General features: G+C 45.8%; 1 protein-coding gene across 1 annotated transcript in view; it reads left to right on the top strand.

Moving 5' to 3' along the window:
- baiap3 (BAI1 associated protein 3) overlaps nt 1-10,000 on the top strand; it is a gene marked incomplete at both ends in the record, with an annotated part of 168,250 nt that overhangs the window by 135,423 nt on the left and 22,827 nt on the right. The gene's annotated exons all lie outside the window — the stretch shown is intronic.

Genomic DNA, 10,000 nt, shown 5'->3' with positions numbered 1-10,000 from the left:
AGTCTACATGTTAAAATAATATCTCTATACTGTCTGGTCAGTAACATGGGTCTCTCAGTCCCTCCACTCTGCAGTAAACAGCCATCACTGATATAGAGTGTCTGGTCAGTAACATGGGTCTCTCAGTCCCTCCACTCTGCAGTAAACAGCCATCACTGATATAGTGTCTGGTCAGTAACATGGGTCTCTCAGTCCCTCCACTCTGCAGTAAACATTCATCACTGATATAGAGTGTCTGGTCAGTAACATGGGTCTCTCAGTCCATCCACTCTGCAGTAAACAGTCATCACTGATATAGAGTGTCTGGTCAGTAACATGGGTCTCTCAGTCCCTCCACTCTGCAGTAAACAGCCATCACTGATATAGTGTCTGGTCAGTAACATGGGTCTCTCAGTCCCTCCACTCTGCAGTAAACAGTCATCACTGATATAGAGTGTCTGGTCAGTAACATGGGTCTCCCAGTCCCTCCACTCTGCAGTAAACAGTCATCACTGATACAGAGTGTCTGGTCAGTAACATGGGTCTCCCAGTCCCTCCACTCTGCAGTAAACAGTCATCACTGATATATAGTGTCTGGTCAGTAACATGGGTCTCCCAGTCCCTCCACTCTGCAGTAAACAGTCATCACTGATATAGAGTGTCTGGTCAGTAACATGGGTCTCTCAGTCCCTCCACTCTGCAGTAAACAGCCATCACTGATATAGTGTCTGGTCAGTAACATGGGTCTCTCAGTCCCTCCACTCTGCAGTAAACATTCATCACTGATATAGAGTGTCTGGTCAGTAACATGGGTCTCTCAGTCCATCCACTCTGCAGTAAACAGCCATCACTGATACAGAGTGTCTGGTCAGTAACATGGGTCTCCCAGTCCCTCCACTCTGCAGTAAACAGTCATCACTGATATAGTGTCTGGTCAGTAACATGGGTCTCCCAGTCCCTCCACTCTGCAGTAAACAGTCATCACTGATATAGAGTGTCTGGTCAGTAACATGGGTATCCCAGTCCCTCCACTCTGCAGTAAACAACCATCACTGATATAAAGTGTCTGGTCAGTAACATGGGTCTCCCAGTCCCTCCACTCTGCAGTAAACAGTCATCACTGATATAGAGTGTCTGGTCAGTAACATGGGTCTCTCAGTCCCTCCACTCTGCAGTAAACAGTCATCACTGATATAGTGTCTGGTCAGTAACATGGGTCTCCCAGTCCCTCCACTCTGCAGTAAACAACCATCACTGATGCAGAGTGTCTGGTCAGTAACATGGGTCTCCCAGTCCCTCCACTCTGCAGTAAACAGTCATCACTGATATAGAGTGTCTGGTCAGTAACATGGGTCTCCCAGTCCCTCCACTCTGCAGTAAACAGCCATCACTGATATAGAGTGTCTGGTCAGTAACATGGGTCTCTCAGTCCCTCCACTCTGCAGTAAACAGCCATCACTGATACAGAGTGTCTGGTCAGTAACATGGGTCTCCCAGTCCCTCCACTCTGCAGTAAACAACCATCACTGATGCAGAGTGTCTGGTCAGTAACATGGGTCTCCCAGTCCCTCCACTCTGCAGTAAACAGTCATCACTGATATAGAGTGTCTGGTCAGTAACATGGGTCTCCCAGTCCCTCCACTCTGCAGTAAACAGTCATCACTGATATAGAGTGTCTGGTCAGTAACATGGGTCTCCCAGTCCCTCCACTCTGCAGTAAACAGTCATCACTGATATAGAGTGTCTGGTCAGTAACATGGGTCTCCCAGTCCCTCCACTCTGCAGTAAACAGTCATCACTGATATAGAGTGTCTGGTCAGTAACATGGGTCTCTCAGTCCCTCCACTCTGCAGTAAACAGTCATCACTGATATAGAGTGTCTGGTCAGTAACATGGGTCTCCCAGTCCCTCCACTCTGCAGTAAACAGCCATCACTGATATATATATGACCCATGTTACTGACCAAAAAAAATTGGGGCTTTTCAGAAAACATTCGGGGCTTGAGCCCAAGTAGCCACCCCCTAGCCCCGCCCCTGCTGACCAGACACTCTATATCAGTGATGACTGTCAGAATGTAGAGCTATTTAACACTTATTCGAACAAGGAAATAGTACCGCTTACAGCTCCTATAAGTCAAATGTTGTGAAGAACAGTGTCATAAAAGGTCATCTTTATGTCTGTCTCATTAGATACCTTTGTGTTGTGAGTGACGTCTGTGATCCATCTTCTTCACTTCGCTCTGTCAGCTGTCATCTTCCACGCTGTACAGTATGATGGTAAATGGTGCCTTTATACAGTATAACGTTTTCTTCTTTTCTTTTTGCACCATTTCAGCAAAAACCGTAAAGAAATCGAAACATTGACCGTGACAGAAAGTGTATAAAGGTGCTGAGGCCAGAGACCCAGATGGGCCTCAACTCATTAAATCATCGGATAAAGAAAAACACAAAAACAAAAGTAAAGGGAAATAAGTTCATTCACAACATTTTCATAATAATAAGATAATAATAATAATAATAATAATAATAATAATAATAATAATAATAATAATAATAATAATAATAATAATAATAATAATAATAATAATAATAATAATAATAATAATAATAATAATAATAATAATAATAATAATAATAATAATAATAATAATAATAATAATAATAATAATAATAATAATAATAATAATAATAATAATAATAATAATAATAATAATAATAATAATAATAATTAATAATAATAACAAAAACAACAACCTTAATAATTAGTCTAAACAAATTAACATGAAACTGTAAAACAAAGTGACATTAATGGTTTTATGAGATTGAAGCTGTTCATTTAACAATGTATATTTAACCTTGGATTTGAGTGATGAAATAGATGAGCAATTTTTCATTATGGAGCGTTTTGAATTCCAAATTGTAGGACCTCTAAATCTTATACTGAACTGACCTTCTGTTGTGCAGAAGAAATTACGATGAATATTATTTGATTGCCTTGTTGGTTATGAATGAATACTGGAGTTTGTGGTGAAAAAAGTATGGAAAACAATATAACGCTTTTATCTGAAGCACTTTACAACTTGTTCCTCACATTCTCACACCGACGGCGGAGGCGACCATGCAGGGTGCCGACCTGCTCATCGGGAGCAATTAGGGGTTCAGTGTCTTGCTCAAGGACACTTCGACACGCTGCTGGCAGGAGCCGGGATTGAACCGGGAACCTTCTGATTACCAGACGGTCGCTCTACCTCCTGACCCACTGTCACCCCCATGACATGTTTGCAGAGCACATATTTCTTTCATGTTTCCCATTCATAGCAAGTGTAGAACCCTATAACCATAACTTTAACTTTCTATCTTAACCTTAACTTTCTATCTTAACCGTAACTTTCTATCTTAATCATAACCGTTAAACATTCAAACGAACCATCATCCTAGTATTGCTGTGTTTGTATCAGGGTGGGTGTCTTAGTCTAGTGGTGAGAGCTGTGTTTGTATCAGGGTGGGTGTCTTAGTCTAGTGGTGAGAGCTGTGTTTGTATCAGGGTGGGTGTCTTAGTCTAGTGGTGAGAGCTGTGTTTGTATCAGGGTGGGTGTCTTGGTCTAGTGGTGAGAGCTGTGTTTGTATCAGGGTGGGTGTCTTAGTCTAGTGGTGAGAGCTGTGTTTGTATCAGGGTGGGTGGGTGTCTTAGTCTAGTGGTGAGAGCTGTGTTTGTATCAGGGTGGGTGTCTTAGTCTAGTGGTGAGAGCTGTGTTTGTATCAGGGTGGGTGTCTTGGTCTAGTGGTGAGAGCTGTGTTTTTATCAGGGTGGGTGTCTTAGTCTAGTGATGAGAGCTGTGTTTGTATCAGGGTGGATGTCTTAGTCTAGTGGTGAGAGCTGTGTTTGTATCAGGGTGGGTGTCTTAGTCTAGTGGTGAGAGCTGTGTTTGTATCAGGGTGGGTGTCTTAGTCTAGTGGTGAGAGCTGTGTTTGTATCAGGGTGGGTGGGTGTCTTAGTCTAGTGGTGAGAGCTGTGTTTGTATCAGGGTGGGTGTCTTAGTCTAGTGGTGAGAGCTGTGTTTGTATCAGGGTGGGTGTCTTAGTCTAGTGGTGAGAGCTGTGTTTGTATCAGGGTGGGTGTCGTCTTAGTCTAGTGGTGAGAGCTGTGTTTGTATCAGGGTGAGTGTCTTAGTCTAGTGGTGAGAGCTGTGTTTGTATCAGGGTGGGTGTCTCAGTCTAGTGGTGAGAGCTGTGTTTGTATCAGGGTGGGTGTCTCAGTCTAGTGGTGAGAGCTGTGTTTGTATCAGGGTGGGTGTCTTAGTCTAGTGGTGAGAGCTGTGTTTGTATCAGGGTGGGTGTCTTAGTCTAGTGGTGAGAGCTGTGTTTGTATCAGGGTGGGTGTCTTAGTCTAGTGGTGAGAGCTGTGTTTGTATCAGGGTGGGTGTCTTAGTCTAGTGGTGAGAGCTGTGTTTGTATCAGGGTGGGTGGGTGTCTTGGTCTAGTGGTGAGAGCTGTGTTTGTATCAGGGTGGGTGGGTGTCTTAGTCTAGTGGTGAGAGCTGTGTTTGTATCAGGGTGGGTGTCTTAGTCTAGTGGTGAGAGCTGTGTTTGTATCAGGGTGGGTGGGTGTCTTAGTCTAGTGGTGAGAGCTGTGTTTGTATCAGGGTGGGTGTCTTAGTCTAGTGGTGAGAGTTGTGTTTGTATCAGGGTGAGTGTCTTAGTCTAGTGGTGAGAGCTGTGTTTGTATCAGGGTGGGTGTCTTAGTCTAGTGGTGAGAGTTGTGTTTGTATCAGGGTGGGTGTCTTAGTCTAGTGGTGAGAGTTGTGTTTGTATCAGGGTGGGTGTCTTAGTCTAGTGGTGAGAGCTGTGTTTGTATCAGGGTGGGTGTCTTAGTCTAGTGGTGAGAGCTGTGTTTGTATCAGGGTGGGTGTCTTAGTCTAGTGATGAGAGCTGTGTTTGTATCAGGGTGGGTGTCTTAGTCTAGTGGTGAGAGTTGTGTTTGTATCAGGGTGGGTGTCTTACTGTCTTAGTCTAGTGGTGAGAGCTGTGTTTGTATCAGGGTGGGTGTCTTAGTCTAGTGGTGAGAGCTGTGTTTGTATCAGGGTGGGTGAGTGTCTTAGTCTAGTAGTGAGAGCTGTGTTTGTATCAGGGTGGGTGTCTTAGTCTAGTGGTGAGAGCTGTGTTTGTATCAGGGTGGGTGTCTTAGTCTAGTGGTGAGAGCTGTGTTTGTATCAGGGTGGGTGTCTTAGTCTAGTGGTGAGAGCTGTGTTTGTATCAGGGTGGGTGTCTTAGTCTAGTGGTGAGAGTTGTGTTTGTATCAGGGTGGGTGTCTTAGTCTAGTGGTGAGAGCTGTGTTTGTATCAGGGTCGGTGTCTTAGTCTAGTGGTGAGAGCTGTGTTAGTATCAGGGTGGGTGTCTTAGTCTAGTGGTGAGAGCTGTGTTTGTATCAGGGTGAGTGTCTTAGTCTAGTGGTGAGAGCTGTGTTTGTATCAGGGTGGGTGTCTTAGTCTAGTGGTGAGAGCTGTGTTTGTATCAGGGTGGGTGTCTTAGTCTAGTGGTGAGAGCTGTGTTTGTATCAGGGTGGGTGTCTTGGTCTAGTGGTGAGAGCTGTGTTTGTATCAGGGTGGGTGTCTTAGTCTAGTGGTGAGAGCTGTGTTTGTATCAGGGTGGGTGTCTTAGTCTAGTAGTGAGAGCTGTGTTTGTATCAGGGTGGGTGTCTTAGTCTAGTGGTGAGAGCTGTGTTTGTATCAGGGTGGGTGTCTTAGTCTAGTGGTGAGAGCTGTGTTTGTATCAGGGTGGGTGTCTTAGTCTAGTGGTGAGAGCTGTGTTTGTATCAGGGTGGGTGTCTTAGTCTAGTGGTGAGAGCTGTGTTTGTATCAGGGTGGGTGTCTTAGTCTAGTGGTGAGAGCTGTGTTTGTATCAGGGTGGGGGTCTTAGTCTAGTGGTGAGAGCTGTGTTTGTATCAGGGTGGGTGTCTTAGTCTAGTGGTGAGAGCTGTGTTTGTATCAGGGTGGGTGTCTTAGTCTAGTGGTGAGAGCTGTGTTTGTATCAGGGTGGGTGGGTGTCTTAGTCTAGTGGTGAGAGCTGTGTTTGTATCAGGGTGGGTGTCTTAGTCTAGTGGTGAGAGCTGTGTTTGTATCAGGGTGGGTGTCTTAGTCTAGAGGTGAGAGCTGTGTTTGTATCAGGGTGTGTGGGTGTCTTAGTCTAGTGGTGAGAGCTGTGTTTGTATCAGGGTGGGTGTCTTAGTCTAGTGGTGAGAGCTGTGTTTGTATCAGGGTGGGTGTCTTGGTCTAGTGGTGAGAGCTGTGTTTGTATCAGGGTGGGTGTCTTAGTCTAATGGTGAGAGCTGTGTTTGTATCAGGGTGGGTGTCTTAGTCTAGAGGTGAGAGCTGTGTTTGTATCAGGGTGGGTGTCTTAGTCTAGTGGTGAGAGCTGTGTTTGTATCAGGGTGGGTGTCTTAGTCTAGAGGTGAGAGCTGTGTTTGTATCAGGGTGGGTGGGTGTCTTAGTCTAGTGGTGAGAGTTGTGTTTGTATCAGGGTGGGTGTCTTAGTCTAGTGGTGAGAGCTGTGTTTGTATCAGGGTGAGTGTCTTAGTCTAGTGGTGAGAGCTGTGTTTGTATCAGGGTGGGTGTCTTAGTCTAGTGGTGAGAGCTGTGTTTGTATCAGGGTGGGTGTCTTAGTCTAGTGGTGAGAGCTGTGTTTGTATCAGGGTGGGTGTCTTAGTCTAGTGGTGAGAGCTGTGTTTGTATCAGGGTGGGTGTCTTAGTCTAGTGATGAGAGCTGTGTTTGTATCAGGGTGGGTGGGTGTCTTATTCTAGTGGTGAGAGCTGTGTTTGTATCAGGGTGGGTGTCTTAGTCTAGTGGTGAGAGCTGTGTTTGTATCAGGGTGGGTGTCTTAGTCTAGTGGTGAGAGCTGTGTTTGTATCAGGGTGGGTGTCTTAGTCTAGTGGTGAGAGCTGTGTTAGTATCAGGGTGGGTGTCTTAGTCTAGTGGTGAGAGCTGTGTTTGTATCAGGGTGGGTGTCTTAGTCTAGTGGTGAGAGCTGTGTTTGTATCAGGGTGGGTGTCTTAGTCTAGTGGTGAGAGTTGTGTTTGTATCAGGGTGGGTGTCTTAGTCTAGTGGTGAGAGCTGTGTTTGTATCAGGGTGGGTGTCTTAGTCTAGTGGTGAGAGCTGTGTTTGTATCAGGGTGGGTGGGTGTCTTAGTCTAGTGGTGAGAGCTGTGTTTGTATCAGGGTGGGTGTCTTAGTCTAGTGGTGAGAGCTGTGTTTGTATCAGGGTGGGTGTCTTAGTCTAGTGGTGAGAGCTGTGTTTGTATCAGGATGGGTGTCTTAGTCTAGTGGTGAGAGCTGTGTTTGTATCAGGGTGGGTGGGTGTCTTAGTCTAGTGGTGAGAGCTGTGTTTGTATCAGGGTGGGTGTCTTAGTCTAGTGGTGAGAGCTGTGTTTGTATCAGGGTGGGTGTCTTGGTCTAGTGGTGAGAGCTGTGTTTGTATCAGGGTGGGTGTCTTAGTCTAGTGGTGAGAGCTGTGTTTGTATCAGGGTGGGTGTCTTAGTCTAGTGGTGAGAGCTGTGTTTGTATCAGGGTGGGTGGGTGTCTTAGTCTAGTGGTGAGAGCTGTGTTTGTATCAGGGTGGGTGTCTTAGTCTAGTGGTGAGAGCTGTGTTTGTATCAGGGTGGGTGTCTTAGTCTAGAGGTGAGAGCTGTGTTTGTATCAGGGTGGGTGGGTGTCTTAGTCTAGTGGTGAGAGCTGTGTTTGTATCAGGGTGGGTGTCTTGGTCTAGTGGTGAGAGCTGTGTTTGTATCAGGGTGGGTGTCTTAGTCTAATGGTGAGAGCTGTGTTTGTATCAGGGTGGGTGTCTTAGTCTAGAGGTGAGAGCTGTGTTTGTATCAGGGTGGGTGTCTTAGTCTAGTGGTGAGAGCTGTGTTTGTATCAGGGTGGGTGTCTTAGTCTAGTGGTGAGAGCTGTGTTTGTATCAGGGTGGGTGTCTTAGTCTAGTGGTGAGAGCTGTGTTTGTATCAGGGTGGGTGGGTGTCTTAGTCTAGTGGTGAGAGCTGTGTTTGTATCAGGGTGGGTGGGTGTCTCAGTCTAGTGGTGAGAGCTGTGTTTGTATCAGGGTGGGTGTCTTAGTCTAGTGGTGAGAGCTGTGTTTGTATCAGGGTGGGTGTCTTAGTCTAGTGGTGAGAGCTGTGTTTGTATCAGGGTGGGTGTCTTAGTCTAGTGGTGAGAGCTGTGTTTGTATCAGGGTGGGTGTCTTAGTCTAGTGGTGAGAGCTGTGTTTGTATCAGGGTGGGTGTCTTAGTCTAGTGGTGAGAGCTGTGTTTGTATCAGGGTGGGTGGGTGTCTTAGTCTAGTGGTGAGAGCTGTGTTTGTATCAGGGTGGGTGGGTGTCTCAGTCTAGTGGTGAGAGCTGTGTTTGTATCAGGGTGGGTGTCTTGGTCTAGTGGTGAGAGCTGTGTTTGTATCAGGGTGGGTGTCTTAGTCTAGTGGTGAGAGCTGTGTTTGTATCAGGGTGGGTGGGTGTCTTAGTCTAGTGGTGAGAGCTGTGTTTGTATCAGGGTGGGTGTCTTGGTCTAGTGGTGAGAGCTGTGTTTGTATCAGGGTGGGTGTCTTAGTCTAGTGGTGAGAGCTGTGTTTGTATCAGGGTGGGTGTCTTAGTCTAGTGGTGAGAGCTGTGTTTGTATCAGGGTGGGTGTCTTAGTCTAGTGGTGAGAGCTGTGTTTGTATCAGGGTGGGTGTCTTAGTCTAGTGGTGAGAGCTGTGTTAGTATCAGGGTGGGTGTCTTAGTCTAGTGGTGAGAGCTGTGTTAGTATCAGGGTGGGTGTCTTAGTCTAGTGGTGAGAGCTGTGTTTGTATCAGGGTGGGTGTCTTAGTCTAGTGGTGAGAGCTGTGTTTGTATCAGGGTGGGTGGGTGTCTTAGTCTAGTGGTGAGAGCTGTGTTTGTATCAGGGTGGGTGTCTTAGTCTAGTGGTGAGAGCTGTGTTTGTATCAGGGTGGGTGGGTGTCTTAGTCTAGTGGTGAGAGCTGTGTTTGTATCAGGGTGGGTGTCTTAGTCTAGTGGTGAGAGCTGTGTTTGTATCAGGGTGGGTGTCTTAGTCTAGTGGTGAGAGCTGTGTTTGTATCAGGGTGGGTGTCTTAGTCTAGTGGTGAGAGCTGTGTTTGTATCAGGGTGGGTGTCTTAGTCTAGTGGTGAGAGCTGTGTTTGTATCAGGGTGGGTGTCTTGACCACGACCACAATCATTGTTGGTTTGACTACCGGTCGCACTTGTTTGTTTTGGACTTTCACCGATACAGAGCGTAAATATATAAGTAACGTATGTAAATATATTCCTCATGGCCATAACATAACGTACATTATCTACCCTTTTTTCCTGTGGTCTATTAGTACTCTGTTCACGTTTTTCTGATGCCGCAGCCCACGGTCACTGAACTTCTACTCTGTCGTCAACGACACTTGGGTGGTTTTTCCGTCCCGTTTAGAATCTGACCCCCCCCCCCCCCCCCCTGTGTCGCTGCAGGTGGAGGACGACATGAGCGTCTGACCTAGGGCTGAGCCCAAACGTTCGAACGTTCGCACCTTCGCTCTTTACCTTGCCATTCAAATTCTAAATCAACATTCACATTTACATACATTTTTTTATTTATATATTTTTATGTGTCTATTCATTCTGTTTAAACCAATGGGGTTTTTCTTCACAGTTGCAGATAAAGATTAGGCTACACTAATATTATAGTATTAAAAACTGATGAGTTATCTTCATTAAAGGGGAACTATCTTATAAATGGCCTTTTTGAGTGTTTAGCATTGTTTCCTAGCTATGTGAACTTATATTAATATGATCTATGTCTCAAAATTCTCATATTGGCGCATTCTTCCAATTCTCCTCTCACAATATTCACCCTCACTGAACTGAGTCATTTGAAAATGTGCTGATTTGTGATGTCAGAGAGACACTGCTGCATGTTAATGTTCAGGCGGTGGGACCCGGCGCAGTGGTTTAGGAGCCCAGGCTCAAAACAGCTCGAGATCTTGAGGTAGAAAAATGC

This window comes from Notolepis coatsorum (genome assembly GCF_963971535.1).
Source record: "Notolepis coatsorum genome assembly, chromosome: 14".
NCBI classification, from domain to species: Eukaryota; Metazoa; Chordata; class Actinopteri; order Aulopiformes; family Paralepididae; genus Notolepis; species Notolepis coatsorum.
The sequence above is the reverse complement of the archived record's forward strand: the minus strand, read 5'-3'. Positions and strand labels throughout refer to the sequence as shown.